Source organism: Colias eurytheme, chromosome 14 (genome assembly GCF_061535395.1).
Source record: "Colias eurytheme isolate Ceu_HAF_F1 chromosome 14, ilColEury1 Martin Lab GWU primary, whole genome shotgun sequence".
In the NCBI taxonomy this organism is placed as follows: Eukaryota; Metazoa; Arthropoda; class Insecta; order Lepidoptera; family Pieridae; genus Colias; species Colias eurytheme.
The window spans coordinates 336998-350639 of record NC_142993.1 but is presented as its reverse complement, the minus strand read 5'-3'; the positions used below and the strand labels follow the sequence as shown (position 1 = coordinate 350639).

General features: G+C 32.3%; 1 protein-coding gene and 1 long non-coding RNA gene across 3 annotated transcripts in view; both read left to right on the top strand.

Moving 5' to 3' along the window:
• Tomosyn (syntaxin-binding protein tomosyn) overlaps window positions 1-13642 on the top strand; it is a 227810-nt gene that overhangs the window by 98975 nt on the left and 115193 nt on the right. The gene's annotated exons all lie outside the window — the stretch shown is intronic.
• The window catches only part of LOC149902648 (uncharacterized), a 117668-nt gene that overhangs the window by 73913 nt on the left and 30113 nt on the right, over window positions 1-13642 (top strand). Inside the window, exon 4 of the long non-coding RNA XR_016457453.1 lies at window positions 8998-9114. This is a non-coding gene — a long non-coding RNA (uncharacterized LOC149902648). The remainder of the gene's footprint in view (window positions 1-8997; window positions 9115-13642) is intronic.

The window sequence follows — 13642 nt, the reverse complement described above, 5'->3', positions numbered from 1 at the left end:
TTTTTGACCGGAAATTACGGTTCGTGTGGGGAACATTCTGAGCTTTCAAACATGGCTGTAATGTAGTTTTAAAAGCGATTTGTTTTGCATGAAAAATGTGTTTTGTGTTTACGGATTTTGATGTATGATTTGTAATAGGTATATGTTACAGTGATTTGTAAAGGGAATAAAAGGTTTTAAACTGGTTTGTTGTGGTAATGTTACCTACCATATATTATATTGTATTTACCATAGGTAATATCCACGCTAGTAAAAATAAAAACATAAGCTACGTATTGACAGCCGTCGTTTTTCGGTCAAACAGGTAAAACCATTATTTTAGTTCATGTAGTTTCTTGAAATAAAAGCTTTATTTCTATTATAACATACATGTACATATGCTTGTGTGTGTAAATAACGACCCAAGCTCGGCCCAGTTTGTTCTGCGAGCCAAATCTACTATTGTTGTCCGAATTTACGAAAATTACTCGTGTTAAATAACCTCGGAATTCATAATTTAGCTTGTTACATGGAAGCTTATTAAATGAATTATTAAACTGATAAACAGTGTGTGTTTGTATATTGTAAATCTTAATTCCTCCACACTTTTGAGATTATTTAGAAATCCACCAGAAAATACATTTCTGGCTTTATTAAAACTACCCCGTCATTTGCAATTTCCACAATGTCACTTAAATTGTTTACTCCTACAACAAAGTAGTCAGATTCACATTTGAATTCCACAGCACACATGCTCATTCTAACCCCACTATGGCAAATTATTTTAGTGTAAACAGGCGTTCATTCTTTTGTTGTTTTTAGTGCGTTCGAAAAGACTATGCAATATTCTAATACTGAACAACACCGAATACAAGTTTTCGTTTACACTAAAAGATCACGAAAGAATGCTCTAGCTCTATATTCGTTTGATGTTAATGCACCGTAATTGAACCAAATTCTTCAGTTATTCACTTGTCAATGTTCACATATAGTCGGGGATTATTCCATTTCCGCAGTTTTCCGAGCGACTACCCACGCGTATTGTCCGAATTACGGTAAGTTAGATAAAGTTTTGGTCTTGGCGTTGTTTGCGGTTTAGTTAATGTAACAATGTTTTGCTAAACTACCGAATACTTGATTAATGGAAATACAAGTTAATTTCGTAATTAGTTTTATAAGGGAGGGAAAATGGAACTTTTTTAATAACTAACGTTTGAATGTTGTTCTTACATGTCCTTTATTTTTATGGTTGCCTGGAAGAGATTGCTTTTAAGCAATAAGGCCGCCTATTGTACACTTTCCAATTTTATGTATTCTCTTATTTTAAATTCCTGTTATATGTACAATAAAGTGTCATAAATAAAAATGTTGCTGGGTAGTGCTAAATGTTCAGGTATCATTACTTGTGAGATTTGGACGATGATCTAGACTCCTAGAGTCTAGACGAATATTAATGTTAATAGAAATTAGAAGCCTTAATTCTTTCAATTTATATATTCGCATGATAAACTGTATCTGTCAATGTAGATACTAAAGACAAAAATAGAATTTTTATAACCTTTATTTTATTTATTTATAACCTTTACTTTGTTTCTGTTAAACGAAATACAATTTAAGGGTTATTATTTGTTAAAATTGAACGGTAAAAGTTGAAATGGCGGCCGTAAATCAGAATTCAAAGGGTATTTATCGGCCATTTGCCGTTGTCGCTGTGTTTATATTTTTATACGGTCGTTTGGTTTGTTTGCATTTCTGTATGATAACAGTAAATTGCTTTGTTGTTATATCTGTATTAGGTTGTATTCTCTCGTGTATCATTGTAAAGGTTAGAAGGTTTTATGGTGTGTGTAAAACGACGATCTCTAGAGATTATTTTTAACCCTTCAAATTCTGTTTTTTATAAATAATAAATAGCGAGTTTTATTTGAGCGACAATTATGTGACATTACGGTTCAAAAAACACATTTCTGCAAGCATTTCTGTAATACATATTATAATGTCTAAAAGATTTATTGTCTACTAAAATCAGTACAGGATGTTTATTTACGAAAATCTCTTTCAATTTAATGTGAAATGCTGTCGAATGAAATTAAAAAATAAGGAAACCCGACTAAACAATTCAGATTAGCATAATGCTTTTGAATAATAATTTGTATTCAGCTCGTGTAAGATTTTAAGTTTTAACGCTGATGTATTTTTGTAGAATACAGATTTTTGGTAATTATTAACGACGTCCCCTTTCACTTTAATGTCGAGAATTCTTTGATTTTTTTGGACGTTTATCTCTTTTAATCACGACTAAGTCAAGCGTAGGTTTTGTTTAAAACTATAAAATTTAAACAATATTTAAAACATTTGAGCAAAGATCATTTACAACATGTTATTCTAATTTTTGTAATAGCCAATAAATCACCCTGTACACTGTACAGCAAAAATAGGTTAGCAATCTTCATAAATATTTAAGTACAGGGTGTCCTGTTGCCATCATCGGGATCACCACGTGGCCTTATGTCGGAGTTTCGGGGTTTTATGTAAAGAACATTGCTTTATAACGTGAGCAATCGTAAAAGTTTTATTATTTTCGGTTCGCTCTTGGAGATAGATGTATATTTATTTCGGTTTTTTAATATTGATTAACTTTAGGCGTAAGTAAATTCAAATATGGGTTATGTAGAGTTTTTCATATAAGCTAAAAATTTATAATTTGTTAAGATTTCGTTTAAAAAAACAGTAGTCAAAAAATTCATTATATTTTACGTAATGAATACGCAAATTTAATATCCACATAATCTATTAAGTTAAAACAATAATTTCATGTTTAAAATAACACGCGCCTTCAGAAATTATTACAGCCAAGTTTCCGTAAGCTCTGTTTGCGGATATCAATTTAAATATGCTAATGTTATGCTAAAATAATGCAATCGATGCGACGTAATGATATTAAGTTATCGTAGGTATACGTTTTTAGTTTTTACAGAGGCCGTATTTTAATTTGATAACGGTGAATCATATCTATACCTTCCTGAATATTAATGAGAGAATAAATCAATGCAAAATGAAGAATAAAATTATTAGAAGTAATGGAAATTCATAGAATAAATCAATGCATAGATTGTAACTATATGGATGAGTTATAGTAGGTATATTGGAATTCCCGGGACAAAAATAAAAAAAACTTATAGCTTTTGTATTTTGAAAAAGTCTATTAGCCTTTTCTATACGAATTAATTTTACAAAGTCAGTAAATTGTATTTTTTTATATACTAGGTATACATTACAAATATGAGAAATACATCATAACAAGGTAATAGCTAAGCTTTAAGCTCAATAAAATACCTGAAACCTATTTACACAGCATCCAATCTAATCCAACCGTACAGGGAGTCAAACGATGATATACCTAACTACTGTAAAGTCCAAGGCACGTATAAAATCATTACATGATGTTTGCTCGAGCTTTCAAAGGCAGTTACAGCTCCCTGAGGCCTGACAGTATCGAGTTAACATCTAGGACAGGGATTCAGGGAAAAAATGCTTTTCGGATAATTTTGTTTAAACTTTTATGATGCGGACATGTAAGTAATTGTTGATGGTTTTTGTTATAGTAGTTTTGTATGTTTGTAATGTTTTAGTTGACTATAATAATATATCAAGGGAAAACTGTCCAAATTAAATAGTTTTATCCGATATAAAACTATTTAATTTAGACAATATTCCCCTCATGAAATAAAGTCGGGCACGATCTCATCGTTATTAATAGATAATTTCTTGAACTAACTGAAAGAAAACACAAAAGAAACTTTATAAAACTTGTTAATTACACAACTTTTTGTAACACTAATATTTTCCGACTAAAGCGATCGAAGCAAGTTTCACGAACTTCAAGCAACTTCCGCGTACACATAATAAAACTTTTGCTTTGTTTATGACGAGTTTCCTCAACTTACTGGATATATGTAACAATACCCCACTTTATAGTTTCACCGCTGCATGCTCGTTTTTTGCGCATTCCTAGCTCTGACTGGCCGCGGCAAGTTGTAATGGAGTTGTCAAGTGCATGAGTTTACGTATCGAAGCGTTGCGGCGCAAGTTTTGAGTGCGGGAGTTATGTGAAGTGCCTGACTTTAGCTGTTTGCAGACTTTATATAGTTTGTGTGCTTGATATCTAAGCCGCAGTACTGCAAGTTGTAAATTTTAATTAGAAATGAGAAATTAAATTTCAAAGTGCATTCACAATTCGATTAAACATTGTATTAATTAAACTGGTGTTTCTATTTGATAACCAGCTTACTTCACGTTTAAATGAAATAATAAATTAATTAAATCACATTTTCCACCTCGTTAAGCATTTAATAAGTAATGAATTACCAGACTTCAAATATAATAAAATCGTTTGCATGTATTGTGTACCATATAGAGTAAGAGCTTAAACGTACCATTACATGCTATTACGGACAAATCAGGGCACGGTTGTATAACGTATAATGCATCTTTATCTGAATCGCGATAACTAGCATGATCATCAATACATATAATAAAATTCTAGAAAAGTGGTGTCTGTACAATGAAAATATGTAAAAAAAAATTAGCAGGGGTTATTACTAAATCGATCCCAAACCCAAAACTGTTGTTAAAAAAATTTTTGTCTGTTTGTCTGTTTGTCGGTTTGTCTGTTTGTCTGTTTGTCTGTATGTTTGAACACGCTAATCTCAGAAACGGCTTATCCGATTTAGATGCAGTTTTCACTAATATATTGTGGTAAGCTTCGTTTAACATTTAGTGTTTATTTCATGTCATTCGGTTCATAAATAAAAAAGTTATGACCATTTAAGTTATCACAGCGAACATTTGCTAAGGCATTCTATACATGAATTACTTTATTACGTAAATTATACGCTAAAGTGACATGTCCAGATGATCATATCGAAAGTCCCCAAGCGTGGAGGGGGGTGGTTATGCTGAGGGGGTAGTAGGGGGGGGTCAAAGGACCTTTATTTAGATTTTTGCTCATAAGTCTAAAACCTGCACAAATAGCATTATGGTTACTTCTAGGTAAATTTTCTATATAAAAGGTCTTTGAAATTATGTCGTAGGTATTATATTTTTAAACCCCGACGCAAAAAGAGGGGTGTTATGACCGCTATGTGTGTCTGTCTGTGCCACCGTAGCTCGCTAACGGGTAATACGAATTAGATGCGTTTTTTTGTTACATTAGTTGTTTATTATGTATATTATATAGGGGTAAGTGGGAATGAAAAAAACGAATGTTAGTTGTTAATGTAGGTTGTTAATGTAGGTTATACCCAAGTGATATATCAAATGAAAATAGACGACATGTCAGAAACAATTAGTCAAATTTTATCAAAATCGGTTCATCCATTTATTTGATATAGGGGTAAAAGTGGGAATAAATAAATGAATTTTATCAAATATACTCAAGTGACGTATCTAATGAAAGACATGACGTGTAAAGTACAATAAAACATATTTTATCAAAATTGGTTCATCCATTTATTGGATAAAAGTGGCAATAAAAGTTGTCAAATATACCTAAGTGGCATATCAAATGAAAGGGCATGACCTGACGTGAGAAGTATAATGAGGCATAGGTATTTAATCAAAATCGGTTCATCCATTTATTATATAGAGGGGTAAAAGTGGGAATGAAAAAAACTAATGTTGTCTGTTATACCCAAGTGATATATCAAATGAAAAAAGACGACCTGTCAGAAACAACAAGTCAAATTATATCAAAATCGGTTCATCAATTTATTTGATATAGGGGTTAAAGTGGGAATAAATAAATAAATTTTATCAAATATACTCAAGTGACGTATCTAATGAAAGACATGACATAATAATATATAGTTATAATATTTTATCAAAATTGGTTCATCCATTTATTGGATATAATATGTAGGTATAAAAGTGGGAATAAAAGTTGTCGAATATACCCAAGTGGCATATCAAATGAAAGGGCATGACCTGACGTGAGAAGTATGACGAGGCATTTTTAATCAAAATCGGTTCATCCATTTATTGATTTATAGCGGTAAAAGTGGGAATGAATAATCGAATGTGGTCAAATAATATAATCAAGCGGCATATCAAATGACGTGTGAATTACAATTAGTCATGTTTTATCAAAATTGGTTAATCTGTTTATTACATAAAGGGCACCTTAGGGGTGATAGTGGGGATAAATAATCCAAATGGAGCACCAAACGAAAGGATATGACATGTACATAATATATAGGTAGTTATGATTAGACATGGTTTAGATCAAAATCGGTTCTGCCATTTACTAGGGGTGAAAGGGAAAAGTTGAAAGTCTGTGAAAGTAGAAGGAATATGGGAGCGGGAGAATAACCACATCCTGGAAATTTTGAACTCTTCTGTACCTAAGTTTTATAGCTCAGTTTAGTAATAAATTTTACGAACAGTTCTTTTGTGTTATTATTTATTTTATTTCTTAACTTTATAATAATGTGTAAGTACTTATAATTTAGTTGTATATGATAGTATGTGTTTCAAGACGTGTTTACTCAATAATTGTGTGTTAAGTAGTAACTACTATGCAGTCACTATTCCACGCGGACGAAGTCGCGGGCACAGCTAGTTGTTACTAAAGGCCGTGCCTACTTGTAGTTCCGTAACAGTTAAAGTGAATATAGAATACAGAAGTATTCATATAAATCATATGTTTTCTGATAACGTTTTAGCCCAAAAATATATTATAACTAGCGGTCCGCCCCGGCTTCGCCCGTGGTACATATTTACGTTTTCCCTACATAAAAACCATCCTCGTACTTCAAGGAATATAATAAAAAAAGAATTATCGAAATCGGTTCAGCCGTTCTCGAGTTATGCGCTTACCAACACATTTTGCGATTCATTTTTATATATAAGATTTATAGTAGATATAAAGTTGCCTTGTTTTTGAACGCTTTGCAGCAATTGTATGCTAGGTTTAATTTAAAAAATTGTTATGATGGTTAATTATAAAATGATCAAATTATTTCTCTGATGGATGAATTGTATGCTGATCCTTGTTTAAATTTGAAAGTATTTTGCATATTTAATGAAATATGTTATATGTAATTCATTATTATTGTACTTACATTTAAACGTTTTATTAAAATGTTACTATAAACTACGGCTTACCTTCTAGGTATTAAAACGATACTAAAGCCTCATCCATTTATAACCACGCACACTACAATACCTAACACGCAAAGTAATTTGCCATATTAAAAAATTCAATACCAATTCGCAAGTTTAGTATTCCTCGGAGACAACTCCGGGGTATCGTCCAGGGCTTTGACTTGAAGATACTCCGCCTAATTGTGGAATCCCCGGGACGTCAGCGGGATAGCCCGGGATAGATTTATGGCACGCCCATCCTTGTTTATTGTAGTCGTGATTTTTATTTGGACACGTATAAAAAGTGGTGATGCGGTGACTGACAAGTGGACCGTTTGTGAATTGACGGTTTTTGACAAATGCTGTAGCGAAATTTTGAGTTTTTACAGTTTTTATGCCATCGGAATTTTTATTAAAATGAAATAACAGAACTAGCAACTATTTAACAAGTTGATATTACGATTTCAATGGATTTAATATTATGAAAAACATAATAATTATTCGCGACCAACTTACAGAACAATATAATACAACCTTTAAAATATTGCTTACCTATTCAGTTAATTCTTCATTGTAATTTCTACTCTTTCGACGAATTCGATATTACCTATCTGCTATCAACAGGCATCTGTCACAATAGGATATGACAAAAACGATATTCTTCACAATAGGATGTTGGATTGGAACAGATAAAGGCGGGAAACACGAGTGTGTCTGCGTCGGGAATCGAACCGGAAACTGGCTTTGTGTGCCGCCGTACAGGAAATTACTACGGTGTACCTATACGGCTTTGATGTTGTTTCGTTTGGAAATGTGGAAGACACCTGGGTAACTATGATGTCTTAAAGCTATTTCAAACTAGCTGCGCTTCGTGATTTCACCCGCGTGGCTCCGCTCCTGTTGGTCTTAGCGTAATGATATATAGCCTATAGCCTTTTTCGATAAATGGGCTATCTATCACCGAAAGAATTTTTCAAATCGGACCAGTAGTTTCTGAGATTAGCACGATCAAACAAACAAACAAACTCTTCAGCTTTATAATAATATAAGTATAGATGACAGCATGTCTTAAAGCAGTATTATTTCCATTGTGGAAAAGTGACGGCGCCAGACAACTAAAGCATAACCATCAGTTTCTGGGAAGGTTATAGGTGTTTTTTTTTTTTTTTGTAAAGAAGAATAATTATTACACGTTAGAAATCGATTCGAATTGAAAAGTAATTTTAAGTTCAAAAATTAAAAAGTAATTAGGTATAATGAACTTTTATGGTGCTCTGAAATAAAAATTGAAACGATATTGGCTACATTTAACTTTCTTGCAGTCTATAAAAGTACACAAGAGGAAGTACAATATTTTTAAGATCGTTAAACTGTCAGTGGGTTCAATAAAAATTGTTATCACATAAAATATGCAGGCGTTTCGGAAAGCGGCGCATAAATTGTCGCAAAGCTTTTGGTTGTGGTTATCTCGCATCGGAGGCTATTTATGTGCAAGATATTATGTAGATTTATTTTTATTAACCGACTGCGAAAATAGGGTGGTTCGTGATATGATTGTGTTTTTATTTGTGGGTCATACAATTTGATTTGATATAATTTTCATGTAACTGAAATAATATACACGTGTAGATATTACTTTACCGTTTCAAAATTTATATACACAATATTTATTCGTGCATTTATCGAATGATGTCTTCCAAAATTTTACTTTTATTTTGAAAGATAAACCATAACAACAGATACCTATGTGAAGAACTTACGCAATGGTTTATTGTACCGGTGAGCGAATAATGAAACCTCGATTAAGTATTTAAATTAATTCTATATTTCACTTTAATAGCAGAAAAATATTAATTATTTTTATCTTCTTTTCAGGTAAACACCAGAAATATGCCAGAGTCACTTAAGGTATTTAGAAGAAAGAAAATGTATCTACAACGCTAAGGGAGGATCACAACCACCCCATCCAATGAATGGTCGTTAGGCCCCAATGTATGTTTTTGTGAAGTTGTTTTTCAAGTCAGGTTGAATGTACAATAAACGGTAATTGCACTATGTAGGTTAACATGTTAATACGTGGATGTAAGCACCTATAGTGCTGGTTATAAATATAGAACACTAGCTTTCCGCCCGCGCTTTGTCTAAAACATAATAAATTATATACTAAAACCTTCCTCTTGAATCACTCTATCTATTAAAAAAACCGCATCAAAATTCGTTGCGTAGTTTTAAAGATTTAAGCATACAAAGGGACATATAGGGACAAAGAAAGCGACTTTGTTTTAAACTATGTAGTGATGATAGTGATTATTAGTAGTTGTTGTTAATTAGTATGTTCTTGGATTTGAAATAAATCTATTTTATATGTCTATAGATTCGCACGGGTGTAGGCAAAGATAATAAGAATAGATTTTATGATACGTTTGTTAGTATTTCAATAGTATCAATTTAAAGAAGAGATATTTAAACATTAAAACCAATTTTCTTCGATAGATGCTGTAGTTTAACCGGTCAGCAAGCTATACAAACATGTTCTGCAATTACGTCACTCGCATTATGAACTACAAACATTACTATTGATTATCGCTAATTGTTAATTACACACATTAGTAACTTGCCGAGTTGCTGACACTCCCGGGAATACGTGTAATTGAGAACAAAGTTTCGCGATCGGAACGAGCGTGATTGAGTTGAAATATTAATATTTTCAATGGAAAATGTTATTAAAGGGACTTATTTTAAAGGATCAAGTTAAAAGCTTAGAAAGTGTGATGTCGTTGTTTAAATTGTTTGTAATTTTAATGTACGTGTTCAAGCAATTAATAAATGAATTTGAATTTGAATTAAATAATAAAATTCATGAGCCATATATCTTTTTTCAGCAATTGAAAAATAGCGCATTTTAAACCGATGCAGTTTAAGAACGATTTTCTTAACAATAGATAGGTATATTTTTATAAAAATAAAATAATGTTGCGGAGCTGATAATATAATTTGCACGCCATATTTTATGGCTAATGTGTTGATTCGACCTATAATGTAATTTGTTATCTTTGTACACACATTATGCAAATAAAGAGGGTTATTTATTTATATTACAAACTAGCGGTGCGCCCCGGCTTCGCCCGTGGTACCTACATGTTTAAACTATCCTATCTCTCAAGTTGGATCGAACTGCACATGGTGTGCGAATTTTATTATAATCGGTTAAGTGGTTTAGGAGTCCATTGAGGACAAACATTGTGACACGAGATTTATATATATTAAGATATCATGTTCAGTTTTGGTTATCACGACATAGTATAAATAAAACTAAAACTAAAAAACACGCTTTTAGTTCTGTTTTCTATAAAACGCGTGTTTTTTATTCTTTTTTAACTATTATTTATTTTATCAAATTAGTGTATTGTCATCGGTCCTAAATAAATCTACAAAGTTTGAACGAAATCTGGCCGTTTAAAGTGGGTCAAAATCGCGCCCAAAGAAGTCGGTTACAAACTTACAAACATACAGGTGAAGCTAATATAAAGCGTGTAAAAACAAAGTTGCTTTCTCTGTCCCTATGTCCCTTTGTATGCTTATATCTTTAAAAATACGCAACGGAATTTGATGCGGTTTTTTTTAAATAGATAGAGTGATTCAAGAGGAAGGTTTTAGTATACAATTTATTAGGTTTTAGACAAAGCGAGCGAAGCCGCGGGCGGTAAGCTAGTAGATTATATTTCAATTAATAATATAGTGAATCCCTAACCAACAACGTCGGAGTTGTTCTTAAAGTGAGCTGATTAACAAAATTTAATAAACAAAGTTTATATCGAATATGATAAGTAATATCATTTCCAAAGGGTAGTTTTAGATTATAATTATGGGTATTAAAAGCTTAAACATCGGTCGTTAATTAAAATTAATGTCCATTTTGACCATTTCACGAGTTTCCTTAATATACGCGATCCTAATTTGGATTTAGGTATTCTTAAACTTTTGAGACTGTGTATTTTAGATTCATCGTAATTACATATCGAAATTATGAATATGAAAATATTTTCAGACTTATTACCAGTTTCTAATGTTCTGGATATCAAGAATATTTCGGTTATCAGTTAAAATGACTAATATTGTTTGACAAAAGGTAGAAGTAGAGTTGATTAGGCTATCTATTAGTGACTGTATAAGTAACTTTATGTGAAATCGGCTTAGTAGTTTTTTGCACGAAATTCCAACAAGCTATACAATGAAGCGAGCTATACAATGAACGAGCCTTCCTCGATAAATGGGCTATCTAAAACCGAAAGAATTTTTCAAATCGGACCAGTTGTTGCTGAGATTAGCGCGTTCAAACAAACAAACAGATAAACTCTTCATCTTTATAATATTAGTATAGATATAATGAGTGTTACGCTTAAATAAGCAATTACTCGTGTAAATAACTAATTAAACATATTAATGAGACGGCCCACAGAGTCTGATTTATTCAGTCGGAATTAATGGCTTTCACAACCGTTAATGACATCCAACAATATATTGACGGGTATATCATGCAGGAGATATAATATAGATATCATTAGAATCTGATTGTTGTGTTTGTGTTTATATTGTTAAATCTATTGTAGAGGAAGGATTAATAGAAACCATCAACTATGAGTTAAAGCAGTAACCTTAATCTGAGAAAAAAAGATATATTTACAATATTCACAATGTAATATACCACTTGCATCTTCCTTTACTGGCTCGACCTCTATTTAATTTTAATTTAATGTTTTGGCTATCCAAACTACGAAATATACTTGAAAACATGTAGGTACTTATATTAATTTTCAATTGAAACGCAGCGACACGTGTAAAACTGATACATTTATGATTCATTTGTTTAATATCAGTTGACATAGCACTTGCCTATATTTTTAGTATCTATCGAAACGGATCCGATATTTCATAAATAAAGCAACGCCCGGCGCCGTATGGAATATGGATACACTGCGAATGAATAATTCACACGAAGACCCGCAGTTTGAACATTTGAATAAATCTCTAATGGTTGCTGATTTGCTTTTTATATTTATGTAGACTTGTGATGTATTGTTTACAGTTTAATTTTTATAGGCTTGTCGTCGCCCATTGATGAAAATATATCTAAATATATCCTATGTTACATACTTTGTAATGTTAAATTTGCAGCTTTACGAATTATCATAATCAGTCGAGTAGTTTTTGAGTTACATCATAGTAAACAAACAAACACGAAATCTGTATAATATAAGTTTAAAAATATGCCGATGTAGACAATTTCTAAATAAAGTTAACAAAACTTTAACTAGTCATAATAATATAGCTATATCATTTTACCAAACTACAACAAGAAGAGATTGAGAATAGAGAAGAGAAGCAGAGAGAAGACAGAAGGAGTGTCAGACGGAGCCCGGCGTGTGATCTTATTGGTAGTGTGATTGTAATCTATCATAAGACACACGCGGCTCTGTCTGTCACACCATCACACCATTACACAACGTGCGGATGAAGATTCTAGAAATAAAAGAAGAAGTTTTGATAATTTTACAGATTCAATTTAAGTCGATTAACCCATTGACCACCGTAAGGCCCGATCGGGGCGCGACACAATAGATTTTCTATTGTGTCTGTGATTCCGAGGACTGATGGATTAATGTAATATTAATAATCCTATATAATAACTAGCGGTCCGCCCCGGCTTTGCCCGTGGTACATATAAAAAATAGATGTTGGCCGATTCTCAGACTTACCCGATATGCACAGAAAATTTCATGAGAATCGATCCACCCGTTTCGGAGGAGTATGACTACTAGATACTAGACACTATTGTTTGTCAATATAAGTTTTGCATAAAAAATCCCTTAGGGCTCACATTGTAATTACTATGGTAAACTCGGTTAGCACGTCGACTTTAAGTGAGCGAGAGATTTTACTTTGATAAGTTTTCTAGTTGATTGAACAAAGCTCTGCTGGCACTTTATAAGTAATTCTGATACCGATGTTTGCAACTTTGTGGTTTTTCCCATTGTTTTACTAATCGAATATTGAAATATCGGCGAATTTTATGTTTATAATTACGTGTATTTCCAAAGTAGATTTATCTTTAACTAGCGTTCCGCCCGCGGCTTCGCCCGCGGCTTCGCCCGCTTTGTCTAACCCGCTTTGTTCCTCGTGAAACACTCTATCTATTTAAAAAAACGCATCAAAATCGGTTGCGTAGTTTTAAAGATGTAAGCATACATAGGGACATAGGGACAAAGAAAGCGACTTTGTTTTATACTATGTAGTGATGTGACACCTTTAACTGGATAGAAATGAACTCTACATATTTGTTAAAAGATAAATGTGTTGATGTTTATATCCTCGTATAAGATAATGAAAGATTGATGAAAATATTTGTTACATTTATAAAAATAATATGACATTACATAATTTAATGTGTGTTTTATACAATAAACGGTTATCGCGCGATACGTGAGTGAAGCGAGCGATTAAGCGATGCGGGCGTAATCTT